Source organism: Miniopterus natalensis, chromosome 10, assembly GCF_054644295.1.
Source record: "Miniopterus natalensis isolate mMinNat1 chromosome 10, mMinNat1.hap1, whole genome shotgun sequence".
NCBI classification, from domain to species: domain Eukaryota; kingdom Metazoa; phylum Chordata; class Mammalia; order Chiroptera; family Miniopteridae; genus Miniopterus; species Miniopterus natalensis.
In genome coordinates this window covers 69,491,238-69,513,308 of record NC_142090.1, presented here as the reverse complement: position 1 = coordinate 69,513,308, position 22,071 = coordinate 69,491,238, and positions in this window count along the sequence as shown.

Here is a 22,071-nt window from a genome sequence, read left to right as displayed (position 1 = left end):
ACGTGGAACAGTTCAGTTTTTGGAATATGAAAAATTAATGGCTGATTATATAGTAGATGTTAGAATTGAATCTGGCCCTAGGTACCAGAGTAATGAACTCAGTGAGGTAATGAAGTATGTCTCATGACAGTGGGGACAGTGGGAAAGATACTTACAAGGACCTTGCTGATGGGATCAAAAGAGAAACAGGATGCGCAGGAGGGGGAGAGAGGTCATACTGTACAGTTCAGGCTTTAAGATGTGTGCTGACATTAACCCACATATAATGGCAGATACTGTGTTTGATCTGGGAAAACAGCAGCTGAAACCTAGTTCTTCACAGGAAAGAATTAATAGAATGAAAGTTAGAATCAACTCATGTCTGTCAACCAATGCACGGTGCATGAGGAATGTATGGAACGTGATATTCTAAGTTGGTAAACATTTCCTTCTGCATAGCGGGTGGAGTAGATCAACAGGACTGTGTGTTGGAAGTCCCCAAGGCCACCGCCTGGGGCTTCACGGAGAGCGCTCGCAGGACTCGGCCTATGGTCGGACTCACCGCCAAGGTCTGTTACAGCGAAGGGATGCAGAACAGGAGCAAAGGGAAGGGGTGCGGGGCGTGGGGCGAGCCCGGCCCGAGCTTCCGAGGTTTTCTCCAGGAGCCTGGAAGAACACATGCGATTACCCCCGGCAGTGACTGACAGTGTGGAGTGTTGCCGACCGGGAAAGCTCATTCAGGACTGCCTGTGATTTTTTCTTTTTAATCCGTACACAAGGATGTGCTTCTTGAGTGTTAGAGAGGAAGGGGGGATGGGGGGAGAGAGAGAGGGAGAGAGAGAGACATCTATAGGTTGCAGCCCATGCTCACCCGGACCGAGGATTAAACCTGCAATATGTGCCCTGACGGAGTCAAACCCGTACCTTTCAGTGTGCGGGACAACACTCCAACCAGCTAAGCCACCCGGCCAGGGCAGACTGCCTGTGGCCTTCATAGGGGCAGTGCAGGTGGGCACCCTCTGCCAGGCGTACAGCAAAATCCCGGCCTCTCAGAAGGTGAGCCTGCGTCCTGCACAAACCACATGTATAGGGTATCCCCATATATGTACAGACAGTTTGAGTCATTCTAAAGGCGGTACTTATTAAAGTGCATCTCATTTTCAAAATTGAGGTATCAGCTGTTAAAGTGCATACATGTTTGGGGGACACTCGGTATTTTGTGCAAACAGTTTAGGCACAGGGAGCCTTTTTTATCACCTTGGGGAACTGTAGGAATACCCCCGAAATCTAACTTCTCAGATACTGGAGAACAAGGCCAACCGTGTAAGTAACCCTTCCAAAGGACAGCAGTCCTACCTGCTGTGTTAACTCTTTTCTGTCCAGCTCTACACCTTGATGTCAAGAAATGGCTGATAGAAAGGGATGAGTCTCACTGAAGGTCAGTCAGATTTATCCCGTGTAGGGGCCTCTGTACCTAGAAGTAGAAACAGGGCAGAAAGAATTTAGATGTAGATTAGAGGGGAAAAAGACCAAGTGGTATTGACATGAATATGTATGGATATATAGAACGCTGGAGGAACAGATTTGTGTGTTTCCAATAAAGATTCCCATAGCAAACAATTATATAGCACTTACCAATCACAGCCTTCTGAGGTGTAGGCACCGTTGTCTTCAGTCTGTAGACGGGAAAACTCGGACATGCAGTGGTCCATTTAGCAGCATCCCAGGCTCTATTTACTAGGTAATGTCAGTAGCATCCCCCCGACCCCCGGCTGTAATAACCAAATACACCTTCAGACATGGCCAGCTGATGTATGGGGCAAAGCTGCCACTAGTTGAGAACCGCTAATCTCTGCTCTCAGCCACGAAAACAAGATCAAGTAGGGACTGAGGACTTTAACTATGGACACCTGTCTTTATAATCAAACACCCGGCCTCTTTGGGGCTTGCCTTGTGGAGAGAATGTAAACAGGGTTCCTGAGTCTGCCTGAGGAGCGGGGCGCTCGCTGCAGGACCAAATATTTTACCTTGCCTTTCTTTAAATGAGCAGCTCGTAGGTAAGGATGGGGTAGGGGAAGAAAAGGACTTGGCAACCAGAGATAAATAAAACCAGGGTTTTTCTCGGAAGATGTGAGATGAATGATTAAATGAAAAAATTGCTGTTTACACTCTCATGACCAGGCTGTGAATTCAACTGTCATTTATACTTGAGGGATAATTTCCTTTCAAATACCTTGTCTTTTTATTTTGTGAGCCAGTCCTTTTAAAGCCTGACAATTCCCTTTCAGACTCCTTTGCAAGTGAACGCCTGTCCTAAATGCTCTTGTTTCTGAGTTTTCCTCTGACAGGTGGGAGATCCACTGGGCTGCCCAGGTGACTCGCCTTCTGTGCTGACTGCCTCCGTGGATGGGCCTCCTTCAACTATCAAAGCTCTCCTCCTTGTTGACTCTTCTATTTCCCCCCTGGTTCTTTTTCTGGGCCTTGGGCAAATCTGGTTCTGCTTTTGATTACGCACAGCTTGCCTGCATTATAGCTCCATTGGTGCGAGCAACGTTAGGAAGCTGATTTTTGCTGCCTGAACTTCTGATTCTCCATCGAAAAGCCATTTGTGTTTTTGTTTGCCTGTCTTGCGATTCTCGGCATCTGCTGGCATTTCAGGCGCAGGCTGAATCAGGCCAGTAGTGGGTCCCACCTGGGGGGCTAGGAAGGCGGCCGGGTTGCAGCCTGCAGCCGTAATGCTGTTTCTCCTGCCCAGGTAGGGCGCTCTGTGCGGTTTGTCTGATTTACACAGTACTGCACGCTAAAACGCATTCGAGAAAAAATGGTTGTGCCTGCTGGAAGGAAAGCGGCTCCCTGTAATCCTGTTCTCTGGCCTCCCAGCTCCCAAAGCTGCTGCAACAAATTGGTGAGTTTTGTTGTTTATTTTTGATTCCTGGATGCAGTTGCAGAAGTGCACCTGTCCCCCCCCCCCCCCCCCGTGTGTGTTTGTGTGTGTAATAGGACGGGAAAAAGCCTTATCTCTCCTTGTAAAAGACAAGCAATTATTAGCCTTTTGCAAATGGTCTTTTTATGACTAATCTTGTGTTTGTGGCTGGCATTCACCTACTTTATGGTGTCTCTCAACTTCTGGAAATTAATTGAGCAGAAGAACTTATTCATATGCACTACTGGGGATATCTAATTCAAAAATACAGATTTACCACCAAATAAAAGAGAGTGCATACAAACATTTAAGAAATAGTTGAGATTAGTTTCATGTGGTTTTAGAACAAGAGTTGGGACCTGAGAATTTTCCTCAAGTCCAAGGAGGAAATTCTGTCAGTGCGTGTGTGTGGTGTGGGGCTGCAGATGGAACGGGGAATTGACTTCTGACTTGCCAGGGGCTTCAGGACTTCCTCTGCAGCCTGAAGGATGCTGAGCAGCTGAATTTCCTTTCTCATTTCTTTAAAAACAAACAAGACCTCACAACGAACCAGATGAAGATATGAAAAAGAGCTTTGTGTCAAAAGCAAACAAAATACACACACATATATAATAGGAAGCAATCCATCACTAAATTCCTCCAAAGTTACCTAGTTTGCTTAGGAGTTGGATAAAATTCTTTTACCACATGGATATGAAATATTTTATAAAATATGTTTATTGATAGATATGTGTTATTCCTCTGCTTATCTCCTAATTTATAATAAATTGAGTTATAAAGTCTTAAATTTAATGGAGCTCCTATTTTGATTGCATAAGTAGGCTAAGTGGGACTTACACATTTAAAATAAAAGAACCAGATAATTTTCAGAAAGTAAATTTTTAAAAAGTCCAATAGGCATGTTTGTTAGCTCTTTAAGGAAACTCAAATGCTTGCTTATATGATAAGTATATATTTAATTTCAGTAGAAGCTGTCAAACTATTTTCCATAGTGGTTGTAGCATTTTACGTTCCCACTAGCAAATTAGGAGAGTTTCAGTTACTCTGCATTTTTGCCAGCAGTTGGCATTTTTTCTTTTAATTAGCAATTCCAATGGGTGTATGTTTGTCTCTTATTGTGGCTTTAATTTGTGTTTTCCTGATGACTAATGTGTTGTGCATTTTTTAGATGCTTATTTGCCATCTTATCTCTCCTTTGACCAAGTGTGTGCTCAAATATTTTGCTCATTTCTTTTTGAGCTGTTTGTTTTCTCATTAATTTAATGAGTTCTCTATATATTCTGGAAACAGGTTCTTTAGCAGATGTGTGTTTCACGAAGGCTTTCTCCCAGTCTGTGACTCATCTTTTAATTTTCTTAAAGTGTCTCAAAGAACAGGGGTTTTAAATGTTGAAGAAGTGAAATTTACCAATTTTTTCTTTTTGTTTTCCTGTCTTGTCTAAAAAAAATTTGCTCAACTCAATACCATAGATATTCCCTTATGTTTCCTTTCAGAAGTTTTTAGTTTGGGGTTATACCAAAACCACACTTTTTGAAGTTGGTACGTTGAAGTTTTTAAGGACTTTGCTCATTAACGCCCCCTGCTGGAGGGGAACTGTGGGGAAAGAGAGCCATCTATTAGCTAGCTGTCTTGTGACAAGTGAGGCTTGTCCCTTCCTGACTACTGCTCCTACATGTCACTGACTTGTACTGTTTCATGGAGGGAGACAGTAAGTGTGGGGGGGGGGGGCAAGAAAAAGGGCCTTGGGATCAGACTTTTGTGGCAAAAGTAGTAGTTCTGTGACCCGCTGGCTCTGGGACCCTGGTCACTGACAAAATTGTTTTGGGGCAGGGGCCAGCTTAGGCCTCAGCCCCGCCCATGCTCGAATTCAGGCACATTTGGGCACATGGGACTGACGTGATGTGGAGAGGCTCTAGAACGCTCTGGAAGATTGTGTGTCCTCAGGGAAGGGAGAGGGACTCTGAATAGAAGCTTGGTCAGAAAGCGTTGCCCAGGCGATCTGAAAGGAAGAACGTACCGAGGGCGGCATTTCAAGGGGGGATCTATCCAAAATCTCTGCGACACCTCGGAGTCACAGGGCAACTATTTGGGACCCATGGAACCAAGGGTGTGGCCCAGAGATGGAGTGAGATGAATTCCCTTCACCTCGCCACCCCAGCTTTGGCTCCCGGGGGCTCTGAAGACCGGAGCACGTGTCAGCAACTGTGAGCTGCTTGCCAGCTGGCGGCCCGAGGCCCAGCTGAGCTCGGGGCCCTGGCCCTGCCTCTGTGCAGGGCTTATTTTCCTGCCAGCCTCAGCCATTGGTTTTTCTTCTGAGCCTTTTTAAATTTTTTAAAAATCCTCACCCAAGGCCATTGCTTTTCAGAGAGAGTGGGAGGGGGAGAGACACATCAACCGGTTGCCTCCCCCATGCACCCCAGCCCCTACAACCGAGGTATGTGCCCTGGGTCGGGATTGAACCCAGGACCCTTCAGTCTGCAGGCTGATGCTCTAACCACTGAGCCAGACCAGCTAGGGCTGTAAATGTTTTTGATTTTAGAGAGAAAGAGGCAGAGGGAGAGAGAGAGAAACATGGATGAGAGAGAAACACTGGTAGGCTACCTCCTGCATGTCCCCTACTGGGAATCAAGCCCATGACCCAAACATGTGCCCTGATTGGGAATCAAACAGCAACTTCTGGGTGTGACATAGGAGGACACTCAGCCAACTGAGCCGCATGGTCCAGGGCACACACCCTCTCATCTTGGTGCTGGGAAGGGGACAGTGACAGAGCCTTCCATTTATGGACTCATTCAATTTATTTCTGTTGAGCTGTAGTCATGGAGATAAATTTACCAAGAGCCGATTTTCAAAGAAATAGCCAGGTACTTATACATCACATCCTCTAACTCTGTACTTCAGAGTGGCCCTTTAGAGTGTCATTCATGAGACTGGTCTTTATGGAGGGCTAATAGCAGGCCTTTTCATGAATAATAATATTCCTGGCTAACATTTAAAGAATGCTTAACATTTGATATGCTTTTACATATTTTGCCTCATGTAATCCTTGATAAATTACCATGAGGTAAGTATTATTATTATTATTATTATTAATTATCCCCATTCTGTAGCTGCAGAGATTCATTGGGGGAAGGTTCATAATCAGTGGAAGGCCACACTGTTAAGGCTTTGTGGAGCCAGAATTCACTATGCCATCTTGCCTCCAAAGAGTGAGGGAAATGCCACTGGCTGCAAAGCCAAGCTTGGCAGCAAAGAGACTGGGTTCGGAGTTACAGCGAGGCCAAATGGAAAGGACAGGAAAACCCATGGCCCATGAGGTATATAAGCACATGAACTTCACTGGTTAATGGACCTGGGAGCCCTAAATATATAACACCATGAAGCAGATGGCTCCTCCAAAACTGGGCTGGACATAGGAATGTAGGACATTATCAATGCTGTACATCAGACCAGTCCCTATGAACGATCAACTCTTGCTCCCCTCCAGGGGTTGAGAAAGAAATTCAGGTGAACTTCAATATATACCAGAGGTAGAATTATTGTCTTACACCCATAAGGATTACACATTCAGAACGCCGATTTCAAGAAGAGAGGAGACTTTCAAAGTTGTTTTATGTCAATGTTGCTTTTACTCATAGCAGAAGGCCTGTATAAGTTTGCCCTAGGACTTAGACCTGCCTCAAGCACTGGTGGAGCAGCCTAGCTGGGGTCCCATTGGCATGGAGGTCTGAGAAGCCTTTTGAGATGGAAGAGGGTCCTTAGAACCTCCTCTAAGCACAGAAGATTAAAGAATGATGGGCCTCAAGGGAAGATAGATATCTGGCACTCAGTCAGATGGTCCTCAAGTCCTGTTTTCACTTTGAGTATTTAGGTGAAGGCTATAATGAAAAATCAGGTCAAAGATTTATCAAGCCAGGATCCTGAGAGCACAAGGTACCAGGAACTTGGGTGTCAGCACTAAGAAACAACCCCTTGGCACAGAGCTCCAGTTTGCAATGTGGACGAAAAGATGTGACAATGAGGCCTCAGCAGCCATGGGGGTACCTTGTGTAGGCATTAGCCACACGCAGCAAGCCAGAGCAGGCGAGGAAGAAAGCTGGAAACTAAAGGCGAGGCAGGAAGACCAGGCTGAGGAACACATAAGCTGCCTCCTAGGGCAGTTGAGGGGAAATTTGAAGCCTGTGCAGGTCTCCCAGCAAGGACCAGTGGAGCCAGAGAGCCGGTCACTAGTGGCTTAATTGTAACCCAGTGTTTACCTGCAGGCTGTGCTGCCAAAGCTCATTGTGCGATGGTGTTGTGTGGCTGTTGTCTAGAAATGTTGCCCCTTGGGTCTCCTGTTTAGAATCCACGAATCATCAGGAGCATGTGAGAGATGCTTTGGACTATGACAAACTGATTAGAACTATAGTGATGCAGGCTTGTGACTTCTTAAGGTCTGTCTAATAAAAAGTTCAGACCTAATGAGATGATTCTCAGACAATAAATTGTAAAAATTACAATAAAGGGACAGTTGTACTAGTCAGCTAGTCCTTGAAGAGGTTGGTTTCTAAAAGACAGGATCTTTTGTATTGATTGATCGATTTTTAGAGAGACAGAGGAAAGGAGAGTGTGTGTGTGAGAGAGAAACACTGATTTTGTGGTTGTTCCACTTAATTATGCACTCATTGGTTGATTCTGACCAGGGATTGAACCTGCAACCTTGGCATATTGGGACGACACTCTAACCAGCTGAGCTACCCAGCCAGGGCAAAGACAGGGTCTTTTGATCCATCCGAAGTGTGGGATCGTAGAGCCTGTGAGATTGCTGGGGAACAGAGCCTCCTCTCTTGGAAACTCTTTTCGGCAACAGGTGTTCTTTCTTTCTCTCTTCAGGACACCCGAAGGTTAAAGGAGCATGAAATTTTCCCTAATGCGGCTTAGCTGCTAATCATACACAAAGAAATGAAACCGCGCCGGAGTTGTGAACAAACGCCCTTTGGCATCTGTTTTAGCCATCCTGGTTGGTTTTCTTCCCGCAGCATTTTACACCTCCCAATTCAATTTGTAACTCGCCCCTTCCTCCCCGCCGTGCAGGCCTGGAGAGCACGCACCACATTCCGGCCGCGGTTCCCGCAGCTTGTCACGGGCGGGGACTGCGCCGGGGCACTGGCCAGGTCACACGCAGGCTCCAGGCCCAGCGCTCCTGCCCCTGCTCTATCCCACCACAAGCTGGTAACTTAAGACGGGGAGTCTTATATGGAGTCTGCAAAGTTCAAAAATGGTCAGAAAGTACAGCCCATTCAAACCGGGCTTTCTAGGGGCTTCAGGGGAGTCTGGGTCAGAGTGGCCCACCTGGGAACTTTGTGACATGAAAAATGCGACACTCTCACCCTGCGCCTGAGTCAAGCTGCTGTTTCACTGTGGTTTCTGGGGACTCCAGGCAGGTCTAGGGAGCCAACAGCAGACACACACGCCCAGTTGGGAGTTTGGAAAATTGGAAAGTCTGATTTTGGTTTTGCAACCTCCAGACAAAGTCAAGGAGATGCGAATGGCCAGAGGTAGTGCAGTTTCTCTTTTTGGTGCAGACGATGGGAATTGAACCCAATCCTTGTGGCTGCTGTTTTCCAAAGGCTACCTGTATGCCTGTCGAGTTGAGTGGACAGAATGATAGGACTTTGAAAGCCTCCTCAGGGGAGGGGCACAAGATCTTGATCAACAGGGACAGTGTCTCTCTAGATCTGCTGCCTTCTAAAGTCACACTGTAAAACCACTGTTCATACTCCTGGAACTTCCCCAGGTTGATGAGGGATGTTGGCAATAACTTGGCTCATTAAACAGGCCATAAATTTAACTCTAGGACTGAAATAATATTTAAGTACAAAGGCAATGGCCTCTGGCTGCCTCGTAAATCAAAAACATGGTCCCCAAAGGGACACAGCAAGTCCAGATTTGATCCGAAATACATAGGAGAATTTACTTGGTGATAAAGAGGGCATCTCATAGCAGGGGGACAAAGGGCAGTTTAATAGTGGGTTTTGTGGAAATGGCGAGCTCCTCCATCCCTCACCTGTATATCACAATAAACTTAAAGTACAGAAAAAATCCCACATTTATAAAGAGACCTTGAAAGCACCAGAAGAGAACATTGGGAGAATTCTTTTGTATCCTTGGAGTGGGGAAGGTCTTCCTAATTAGATGGTTCAAAATCCAAAAGCCATAAAATGAAAGGTTAATTCAAGTACAAAGAGTAAAAATAACTGTGGCATGGCAAATTATACCATGAGGATATAAAAATCAAATGACAAACTGGGAAAAATTGTCACAGCCAAAGGTTAAACTCCCAGGACATAAAGATCTAACAAAAATCAATTTGAAAAAAGGAATGCTTTAAACATAAAGGCAGCATATTATATACATTCTCATCTTGCCTTTCAGCTTAGTGATAGTGTCTTCATAGTTTTTCACTGCTGTGTTTCATTGTTTGGGGGGAAAAAATCATAATTTCTTTACCCAGGCCCCTGTTGGTAGACATACGGGTTTGTTTTTTCCAATCTTTTGCTTTAAATCATTTTTTTCCAGCAGAGGAATTATATTGTCCAAGAGCTTATGAAGTCTAGTTGCCTGTGGATTCAGATTTTGGCTAATAATATCAATTTCAAGCTGCATGACCTTGACCTTGGGCCTCTGTTTACTCATCTGCGTAATGGGTTTGAAGTTGATAGTATCCACAACATGAGATTGTTGTGAGAATTCAGTGTGTGGAAAACCTTGGTAAAAGGCTTAGAATATTACCTGGCCCATGGTAATTGCTATGGGAATGTTAGTTATTATTATCACTATGTGACAAATGATATAAATTTTACTGGCTTTATAAATTTTTAAGTAATTGTTTAGGACTCATGATAAGAGAGAGAGACACAGCAAGTCCAGATTTGATCCGAAATACATAGGAGAATTTACTTGGTGATAAAGAGGGCATCTCATAGCAGGGGGACAAAGGGCAGTTTAATAGTGGGTTTTGTGGAAATGGCGAGCTCCTCCAACCCTCACCTGTATATCACAATAAAGTACAGAAAGTACAGTAAGTGGGAGCTGTTGTTCCCCAAAGGCAGTTGGTGAGATCCAGTGATGGAGCAAGACCTCTGCTACTTGATGTTTCTCCCTTTTAGTGAACAGGGGCTTAGAGCTGCAGCGGGAGGCAGCAGGCCTGGGTGTCAGCAACTGTGGGGGTGGCTCTGGAGCCTGCATTTTAATGAGCATACCCGGGATTCTGCTGCAAGTGATCCCAGGCAGCATTTTGAGAAAGCACTGCTGACTGTCCCCTGGGTAGGTAGATAGTCAAGTCTTAAGCATAGTGACTGAGAGAAATTGATCAGGTGCAAGTTTTTTAAAACTGAAGCCAGTGTTCAACAATAATAAATATCATAACCCAGCCCAGAGAAAAGGTTGACTTTATTGAGGCATCATTACTTCATAACTGCTTCCAGGGTTTGTTGCTTGTTTGACTGTTGCATTCTAATTTATTTATATTGCAAGTCCTTGCGGCCAGTGAACTTGATTTCCAGTTTTGTCAGTGTCCTCCAAGTCCAGTGCATATTCTCTTAGCACATTCTTGTTAATCTGTTGATGCTGTTTAGAGCTACTAAAGAAAGAAGAAAGTTCTAATGCTGCTTCAAGATTTCTTATTGTCCTGTCAGGTGGAGACTTGCTGGCATAAAAGAAAGACCACAGGCTTAATAGTCAAATCAGCTCATCGATTACTAAACTGCGAAATATTGAAAAAGTTACCATACTTCCCCGAACTCAGCTGGCTCATGCATAATATTGGGATGATAATACTTATGCCCACAGTTGTTCCACTGACTAGAGATAATATAGACAGGAGATCACACAGCAGGTGCTCAGTGAATGGTAGATACAGCATGTGATTAAGGCTGATTTTTCCAGGGGCCTCTCTTCTGGTTATCTGATGCCCCCTCCTGGACACTCCAGAACCTGGATCAAGCAAGGGTCGGTCAGCTCACTTGCTTCCAACTAAAGGTCTTGTAGTTTCCTGATGCTGTGGGTCAGGAGGAGACTGAAATCGAAGCCAGAGAGCCGGTCAGACCACAAAGAAAATCCAGGAGAGGGCACTGGGGTGGGAACCAGAGAAACCAGATCAGGGTGGAAGACAGAGCCGAGGATTTTCTGAATGATAATATCAATTATGATCATTACTTTCGGCTCTTATTTACATGTCCAGGACTTACAAGCATTATCTCAGTTACTCTTTACCAAAATTCTGTAGGACATAGAAGTAAATCTACATGACCCTGGAATAGGCTACAGTACCAAAAACACAAGGAACCAAAGGAAAAAAATAGATAAATTGTGCTTCATCAAAACGAAAAGTGTTTTCTTTCAAAGAGCACTGTCAAGAAAGTGAAAAGACAACCCCCTGGGAGAAAATATTTGCAAATCATATGTATCTGATAAGAGACTTGTATCCAGAATATATAAGGGAATCTTACAACTCACTAATAAAAGGACAAATTACTCAGTTAAAAATGGGCAAAGGATCTGAACACTCATTGGAAGGAGATCTGCAAGTTGCCAGTAGCCCGTGAACAGATGCCCAACATCGCTGGCCACCGGGGAAATGCAGCTCAAACCCGCAATGAGGCGCCGCTGCGTAGTCACCAGAAGGGCTTTAGTCAAGAATGGGTGTGAGGACGTGGAGAGATGAGGCCCCTCGGGCACTGCTGGTGGGAAAGGTCTGGCGGGTCCTCAAAATGCTAAGCCGAGAGCTCCCGCGTGATCGAGCCTTCCACCCAAACGTGCACCCACACGAAAGCTGGCGCTCGAATGCTCCACGCGGCCCTATTCGTAATAAAGAGCCCAAAGCTGGAAACGACACGATTCCCACCAGCTGATGAATGACAGACACTGTGGCATAGCCACACGATGGGATATTATTTGGCGATGACAAGGGATAAATATTGGTAAGTGCAAACAAACCTTGAAAACATCATAATTGAAAGAAAGCTGTCACAAAAGGCCACATACTGTATGATTCCATTGATCTAAAATGCTCCAAATGGGGAAACCTATCCTGGAAAGGGAGATGTAGGGGGGCTGCTAATGGGTACGGAGTTCCTTTTGGGGATTATGAAAATGTTCTGAAATTAGATAGTGGTGATGGTAGAACAACACTGTGGATATACTAAAGGACACTGAATTGTATTCTTTAAACGTGTGAGTTGTATGGTATGTGCATTAGAACTCAATAAAACTGTTATTAAATGAAAATTCCAAAAAAAATCTTAATGAAGTAGGTTTTCTGTTTTGGAGATAAAGTAACTAAGCTTGCCAACAGCCAAATAAGCTAATGAGGAAGCCAGAATTCAAAACCTGGATCCTTGGCCAGAATGTTCCAATGCTGTTCGACCTTCCTGAGCTAGGGAGCGAGCCTGAAGGAATTTTACAGGGACCTGTGGTTGTGGACCTGCTGAAGAGGGAGCCATTTCTTAATGGCTCAGCCTGCTTTCTAAGCCACATTGTTCTGACATGTTTCTGGTTCACTGCGTCCCTGAGGAGTCATCTCAGGATGCTGAAGACAGACTGATGGGTGGGACACAGGAGGCTCTGTTCCGTTGCAGAGAACATTCATGGGGACATACCAAGTCCAGATGCTCTGAAACTTTGCTGTGTTTCAGCATCACCTGATATTCTTGCTCACAATGCAAACATCCAGGCTCCACCCCAGAAACACTTAATTCAAACCTGAGCATAGCCTCTTGCTGAGTGTTATCAGCTGGGTGGGATGAGGGTGGAGAATCTGGTGATAACTGATAGGTTCCTGCAAACAGACATTGGTAACTAAAAAGCTCCATAGGATATTTATTATTCCAGCTCCTGTCCTAGGTATGCTCTTAGGAGCTATGGGCTGTTGGTGCAAGAAGGGGATCCCTAGCCATTGTCTGAGGTGCTCAGGAGGCCCTGCTCCAAGTTGGAACCACAATAGTGGACCAAGAAGCAAAATTTTCATTTTGGGAGATGCAGTCCATGCTTTGACTATATTGATGAAAGAATCTGTTTTTCCTGGAAAGCTACTCAAACAATCAAGAAAAATATGAAGTTTTGAGTAGCATTCATCCCACATCTTTCCATCAGAGCAAACATTGTTTTACACTTTGATGAGCACAAGCCCAGATGTGATGTGACTTGAGCCTACGAGCACGTAGAGACAGTCTTACTTTCACATAAGTGGGCTGAACAATCAGTACATGTCTCATAAACTCGTCCTCAAAATCTTTATCCCCCCCTCCATGTTTTAGGGAGAAAATACACTATTTTTTAATAGAAAAAACACACAAAAAAACCCAACAAAACAGCTTGTGTTTTATTTTCTACAGTTTCATAACAGTCACCATTTTATATGAAGCATGAAAACAATCCTAGTTTTGAAGTACATATCCCAAATCCACAGATCACAAAATTTTCGTTGATATTTATGTCATTACCCTTTTTCCCTTTGTGTATTGCAAAGCTAATAAAAAATAGATTGAAATAAACAGTTCATTTCTACCATAAATGATTAGCAGCATGGGGAATATTATGGTTGTCAGAAAATTTCATGAATGCTTTCTAGGTGCATGAATGTGTATCTAGAAATGAGATTGTGGTGGTTGAGAGGTTATAAATTTTAAGCTTATAAATTATTTAAAAATTTATAATTTTTTATATGCATGACAGATTATTAGTTTTTTTGTCACTCTGTAATTTCTTTGCAATTCTGTAATTCTACTGGGGCAACAATCAAGTTATGAGCTCTTCCATAAACCTCATTGTAGTTTGTAATAAACATGCACTGGAAAGGTCCCAATAAATGTTTGCTGTCAGAAATCCAAGAATTTTTCAAAACAAACTTTATGCCTGGATAATCACTTTTCTTATAATCAGGGAAATCAACAGAATATTTTCTGCTCTTGCCCTGGGGGAATATCTACATGAGACTGGAATTTCTGAGTCTAACTGAGAGCAAAAGGTAAATTAATCTAAGAAAGAAATTCGGTGAAAGAAATTTTGTTTTGAAATATGTTTTTTTATTTCCCATGGGTCCTAAAGACATTAGTTGTTTCTTGAGAGAAATGCTCAACTTGATCTGCAGAAATAACGAGAAAGAAGCAAATCTTTTTTATTCATAGTTAAATGGGCGATTAGTAGGGCTGAAGGAAACATCTGGAACAAACTGACAGAACCGTCTTACATAAATGATATCACATTTAAATACGGAGAAAAGTGCCTGACACCTTTCCTTTCACGTATAACTACACGCTTATTTCCCGCTGTTGGTGTGAATCCACATTGCTTTTTTAGAGGAGTATTCTTCCCTCAAGAAAATATTGAAATTATGTTGGAATACCCATAAATAAGCCAACATTTTTCTTTTAATTTCAAGGGGTTTTTGCTCATAATACAACTTTTCTGCTTGTAACTACCTCCATGCTTGTAATTCGACAGCTTGATTAAAGTGAAAAGTAAAATTTCTCAAAAAAGCATAGAAATACCAATCTCAGTAAAACTTTTTCCCTTTTATGTGCCCTAGGAAACCATGTTGGCTCACAAAGTCTGCTAATCCATAGCATAAAATATATATTTTTTTCTCTGAATTTGATGGCAATGCAGGGGGTTGGTGTGGGGGGCTGGTAATTCCTAGTTTTTGAAGGGTTGATGTTGGAGTTCATCTATGTATTTGATTGTTTGCTGTTAGTAATTTTAGTTACTGACCAACCAATTATCACATGTAGGTAGTGACAGAGCAAAGAAACCAGAGTGAAAACTTTGAAAAATAAAAGTGTCAATTGGCATTAATAATGCTGGGAATACCCTACTGTCCTTCCAAAAACCAGTGTCAGAGGAAACAAGAGGGCTTTTTCCGGTGGACACACATGCAGACACCCCAGTGGGACAGAAACTCTGCTTGTGCAGAAAGGATTCTCAAGGTTTTCCTTCGAATGTGAAACCTCTGAGCCACCAAACACCAACCCTCAGGGTGAGAATTGGCAGCTAGGTTGCCCTTCTTGCCGATGTGAATGTTGGGATGTACCCCAGGAGTAAGCGTAACTTGGAAAAATAGAAATAGTATATTTTCAAATCAATAGTTTAAGCCGATCATTTTCTAATTGCTGTAAAAACAGAAGCTCTGTGGTCAAGCTTACTTTAAAATTACGTAAATTTGTCTATTAATTCTCATTAAGCTTTCTTTTATTTTAATAATCTCATTTCCTTCCAGCTTAAGGATTTCATTTAAGCTTTTAAATATATTTTAGAAGGGTTAATGTAATTTCATAATATTTTATTTTAGTTTTCTTAATTTTTTATTTGGTAGAATAAAAATCAACAGTAGTACTCAACAATAGTACCAAATATTAAACTAAAAAAAAAAAATTCAAATGATTTCCTTTGAAGGGTCAACTTATTTACTTTTGTAGAGTAAGATGTACAAACTCGTCTTCATATCACTGAGCATTTGATAAAATAATCTGTCATTTAAAAGACTACTCTTATTTTATAACTAGAGCTGGTAGTGTCTATTGATTTGTCAATCTCTCATAATTCTTAGCGATTAATTGTCAAGGAATAATAACATCAATTCTTAAAATATTTGGTGCTACTTTTTAAAAACTACTATAAATCTATTGTTAAAACGCAAGACACAGGCTCAAAATGGAGTCGCATGTCACCAAAACAAGACTTAATTGTCGTTTTCCGTTTTCCCAGAAATGGAATCTTAAGCCAGTCAGTAAGAATTCTCCCGAGGAGCCCAGTAGGAAACCAGCCTGATAGGTCCCTGCCGACCCCCTAGAGGAGAGTAACCTTGCAACAGCCAACCCAGGGCTTTGTGTGTGTTTTTGCCCAATATAAATTCCTTGTCCCTGGCTCCCCTTTGCCTATAGAAATCTCTCATTGTGTACAGCTCCTTGGAGCTCCTTTTTATCTGCTAGATTGAATGCTGCCCATTTTGAATCAATTTTTGCTCAAATAAACCTAAAATTTTTAATGTGCCTCACTTTATCTTTTAATACTATGTTCTAACCAATTATAGTTGCAACTTTACCTTTTGCAGAAGTAACAGTGTTGGGAAAGGTAATGCTTTCCCTAATTGTAAAGGTTTCAAACATTGACAACTCTTCAAGCTATCCATTGCCTATAACTTTAAAGAAAAACTTTGCCTTTACAACTTTTTCTCCTTAAAACTGTTATGTAAGTAAAAAGCCTGATGATCATGCAAAATACATGTTCATCTGACGGCTCTTTACTGAGCAGCTGAATTTTGCCACCTTCCAGCATCTCATTAGTTATTCCTAAAACAGTATCGTTCTTCAGTGGAGGACAACACATTATTTCAGTTAGATTTTCCCCCCCTTTGTCACACTAAAAAGCCCATCATACACCTGGTAAGATCACTTTCTCCATCTGTGATCATTAGTACTATTTGATGACCTGATTAAAAGAGTTTTTAAAACTTTCAGTGGCAATATGCATAGCTTTCAGACCCCTCATTTGACTCCCACAAGGATGGTAATTCTATTGCAACAATTCCATTACGTGTTTTTTGTAAAATGTTCAGTTAATCTTGATGAGTCATTGTAGCCTCAGTTTAAAAAAGAAAGTACTCGTGTACATTTGCAGGGCTGATAGATGGTTTGTTCCACTATGGATATATTAGTTAAATATGGATATATTAGTTAAAATAATGAAATATTCGCATTCCAGCTGGTAAATGATTTCTGTCCTGCATCTCTGAGTTTTTAAAGCAGTATGTGCATGTGTATTTTGTATTTATCTATGAAACAATGGTAGGGTGTTGTCTCAGATGTTTCTGAGAAGATATGATGTATGTTTTTCTTATTCATGTGAATGTCTGGAGAAATATTTGAACATTTAGAGGAATGTGGGGCTTTTTTTGGTAGTTCTGGAATGTCCAGCATCTCTGGGACCACATTAAATACCAATAGAATTCCTCAGTCATTGGCACACCCAAAAATGTGCCTACAAGTTTCCAGAATTTTCCATGAAGGGCAATGCTGTCATGGAGAAACACTGGATTAGCATATATTATTAAATATTAGTATATCTCCTGCTTTGGCCCATCAAGATGACTTGAGAGTCAAAACATTTAGTTTTAGTTGCTCTCTTTAAAAAACCAGAATAGAATAACCTGTCTCATTTTTATATAAACAGGGAAGGTGAGGCAAAATGAGCCTAAACTCCATAGTGAGGGACAGATGAGAGTACGTAGCAAGAAGGACATTATCTGAAAAAAAAAACCACATTGTGAGCACTTGAGATTTTCCTAAAATAATGATAATAAAATGACTTATAATTTATTGAAGAATTGTGCCAGGTCTATGATCATTGTTTTACATTTTTAAATTTTATTTAACTCTCCCAACTTCTTAATCTGGAATAGGTATTGCTACCCACTTCAGGCGAAAGGCATAGTCTCAGGAAATCTGTCTGCCAATGGCTGTTAACCTGTTAACCTGATGGCTGGGTTCCAAGCCCATGGGTTCCCTGAGGATGGGTTTGGGGCTGGTGCCTAAAGGCTACCACTTTGCTCAGACCCAGGAAATATATCCTGTGAATAGTTGAGAGCACAGCTAATATTCTGGTGTGTTTTTTGTCCCACTGTCTCCTGTAACCTTGATTTTACGTGCAGCTTCTATTTTATAAAAGTCTCTTCCTCTCGATTTTTGAAATTGAGCTATTAACTTGAGCCAACCATGTTTCTTTGTTTTGCTTTGTTTTTGGGGTGTTGGTTTCTTTTGCATTTTGTCACACCGCTCCTGGAATTCTTGGACTGATTACCAGAGTTTTGCTTTCATACAGGAGTAATTAAACTCTTTCTGTTGCTGATTATTTCTGTAAATAGGCTGAGATTGCTATTTAGAGATAAATAATTTCTAGCAGAAACTTGGATCATCAACATAGTGGATAAATTGAGCCGTTTAATCCAAATATTTGCTGGAGAAAACAATGTCTTTGTTAATCCCCATCATTTGGAAATGGAGTGTTGATTCTTCCCCTAAATTTAGATCTGTTGATACATCATTGATGGTGGTATTTGGACTCAGGAATGTGTGGAATAAAGCAAAAAGAGCGAGTGATTTGGATTTCCATCATATGCACTGTAATTGCGTGATGGCATTAGAAAATAACTGTGAAACCGCAGAAGCCCTGTTAGAGCCTTGATGCGAGAAGGTTCAGCAGCGAGCCTGGCCCCTGTTAGCTGACATGCTTCGGGTATGGGAAATTTCTTTTAAGCACAGGCAGTTTTTTATCTTAACTCTAACTTTACCTCTCCTATGACAGGAGGGGCCTATATCAACAAACAGACAAACAATAACAACCTTTAGTCGCTTCATTTCTCATCGATACTCTTGGAAAAATAGATGTAAGGAGAGAATGTAGTAGTCAGTACACTTATTTACAGGTTTGTTATCTGACTTATTAGAAGAGATTAAGAAGCTCTGACACAGTGTATTCTGGCGATGACATCTGCTAATATTTAACGCATAAAGTCGAGATGGTCAAGATGTAGCTTCCAAAGCTAATATAACTGCCAAGCTCAGAGTCTCTCTCTGGGGTGGGGTGAGGGGTTCCATTGGGACCTGAGAGAAACTAGTCAAAGTACCTGTTTGTGCATAACTGGAAAAGAAGCTTTATAAATAGGAAAGGTCTTTGCAAGGGTGGGAAACACACAGATAAGAGCTCTGTATAGCCCGACAACAGGGAGTTCACCAAGGCTGCGTGTGAGGAGTGCTGGCAGAGTGGCCTCTTTTGGGGTCTGGACTCAAAGAAACACCACTTTAGTTCCCAGACCTTCCCCTAAATTATTTGCTGTTTGTAAACCTTCAATATACAACTGACAGATACAACTTGATTATAGCACATTTTTAATTTAGGGGGTAGATTAGGAGCCAAGGCTGAAATTTAAGAAGATGATTGGAAATAAGTGATCTGTTTTTAAATATCAGGGATATTTTAGTCCTGATTCTGTAGAAAATAGAGGCAGAAAATCTTATACTCAGATACATCATTAAGGAGTTCAATGCCATGGAAGCAGGAGGGAAGGAGATAGAAAATGAGGCAGAGGAGGAGGGAGGCCAAATACAAGGAACTGCATTACAAGACCGGCCACATTTGATATCAAGAGTGAATGACAGCTCCACCCCACAGAGCCATCTTCTGAGAGGACATGAACTACCACATTTTAGGACAGTTCTTCTGAGAGGAGAAAGGAGAATAATTTATCTGACAATCCCCGTTTCCCATTGGTCAAAGATTTACCCCACGGGATGCTAACTCTTCATAGGATATGAACTCTGCAGGTCCAGGGTGCACACCCTTGACCATTAAGACGGTTCCTGGCTCCCCACGATGCAGTAGCAATAGGTGGAGAGAAGGGAAGGGCATGAGGCAGGGCACTGTGGGCTTGTGCCATGGAAGCTAATGTAAAAATACATGTCCAAGTGTCCTGGAGGTCAGGGCTGCCAAGAGAACCTGAGGGAGCAAGTATGAGTCCTGATGAGGAGGTGACTTGTGCCTGGGCAGCCCAGCCCTCGAATGCCTGGCCCCTCAGCATGAGTCAAGACAAAATTCAGTCAACACTGTGTATAGAGAAGGGAGGCAGGCTCTCTGTGGTCCCACTATGAGCAACAGTACACATAGTAGGCCCTCATCTCCTGAGCAGATGAAGACCCAATTTTCTTGGTACTCCATTAGGAGGGATTTGATGGAAACTGACATTAACTCAAGGGAGGGGTATCATAGGAAAGTGTATTAACTCAGATACCAGGAAACCCTGAAGTTGGTGGATTGAGCAGATGAATCATGTTCAAGCTCTCTGCTTTCAAATAGGCTACCATCTGCCCAGATTTTCTTCCTTTTTACTTATTTTTTTTTTTTTTGAGAAATAAACAGCCATATGTTCCAAGATCATAAATTTTTCCTATTTCACTTTATACAACAGTTTCGGCATCCTACGGTACAAAATTCAACTGTTTTGTCAGTCCTGTCACAATCTCCTAAGGAAAGTTGCCAGCTAGAGAAATTAGTTGGGTTCTTATTTATTTCTTCCCTGTATTTTCCAGTCAAATAAAACCTACATTCTACATTCCTTTATTCGCCATACCTCCTTTTCACATTTTTGTGCTTTTGTATCATATTTTGTACTTTTAGGATTCTTGGTTGCAAACAATGCTCAAAATGTGGCTAATTTAAGCTGAAATTGAATCTATTAAAAGTGTTGCTCAGCTGACAGAATCTAAGGGAAAGCTGGAAAGGACTGTGGGCAGGAATCAGGACAGGTAAAGCACAGCCAGAATTCTGCCATGGTGTGGCTGCTTGGGGTGTCACTGTGGCCGGCCTTGCCACCTTACACCTGCCCCATACAGCTGGATGCCCTGTCCCCCCCCACGCCCCTCCCCATGGTGAACCACCTCACCCATCCACTGGGTAATGAATTCTCATTGTTATTCTTTGCTGAAAATCATAAAAAGTTAATGCTTGCATTTTAGAAATTGAGACCTTTATAATCAAATTGAATTTTTTTTAGTCCCTATTGTCACTAAAGACCTGGTTTTTCAAATTATGTGTCTTAAACATTATCCAATAGCAGCATTATTATGTGAGCTGTTTCCCTGTTGGGATTTCACTACAAACAATCGATGTTTTCTCCCCATTGGTTTCACTTCAGCTTTAATCAAATATAATCAGATAATTTGATTTTTCTGCCAGAGTATTTGGCATGTTTTCTGGCAACTAAATGAATAATTTTATTGAGCGTGCATAGCTTGAAATTTTCTGGCGATAGTGTTTGATTGATTACCCTCTTCAGTAATTAAATCAAATAAGCTAACATTTCTGGGTACCCAGGCAGAGAGAACATGACTTAAACATTTATTGGACTGGACTTGTTATTTTGTGGAACTGTGCTGATGGACACTCTGAACCATGCAAGATGAGACATGAAATGCGATAAACCTCACATATTATCCTCAAAGCAAAATCTACTTTTATCTAAGCTCTCCAGATTTTTTAGCACCAGAAAAGGCCTGAGTTATGGTGGCTTATATCACCTGCACAAGTCTGATGACAGCTAGAAAAAAGTGGATTTTCTTCAGCCTACAGGGTCTTTCCTCCAAGGAACCTCAAAATTGTAACTACATTTTGCAGATGTTTTCAATGTATTTAGTTAAAGAAAAACAGAAGTCACTCAAACAAATTTAATTTTGGAAATGAGATCTACAAGATATGCATGAACAAAACATTTGACTGACTTTGTAATCCTTAACCAGCCTAGTTAAGGTGTTATGTTGAACTGGGCAAAATTTTTCATAGATGCTCTATACCTCCATTGAGACTGGCTTGGGGGCTCTCAAAAGTAAGAAACCAGAACACAAAGACCCATGAACAACTGGTGATATTCGCACAGTTAATTAACAAAAGGAATGACTAGGTTATTTTGCTTTTCGTAATGTATAAGGAAACAATCCCCACCATGCATAAGACAGGTTGTTCACCAACTCGACTCTGCTACAACTGCATATGGGCCCTTCAATCTAAATCAACCTAGGAACAGTCTATTTTTTTTTTTTCTAACCAAGAAAAAAGGCCAGGGCTTAAAGGGTGATGTCTTGAAGCCGGATGCCATTTATACATGAGGTGGTTATAAATGCTGTCGCTGCCTGATCGGCGACCTTGTGCAAGGGCCAAGTGGCAGGAGGCTGTCCTCTTGTACCGGATGGCAGCGCTGGAGGAATGACCCGGGGCCAGTTTGGAGGGCGGTCAGCGTTCTTTGTGAGCTTTGCTCAATGAGCCCTCTGGCGTGGCTGCTTTAGCCCTGGAGACACTTCAGAAGAGCCCCGGGACGCCCCTGGAATGCGGGTTCCTTCTCCCCGAGTGTCACGCGCTGCACTGGGCCCGTCCTCGGCAGTAATGCCAGGGGCCGAGTCAGATCCGTTACAGACTCGCCGGAGCCTGTGGCTCTTGACCTTGGAAAGGGCAGGCGCTCCCTTTCAAATGCCTGACAGTGTAATCCTAGTTGAGAGGTACAGATTGGGGGTGACCTGTGACTTGCAGGTTCCCTTTGAACCTCCGGCCCCCCTCACGTGCCGCCTCGCCACATGTGTGTTCCAGCACAG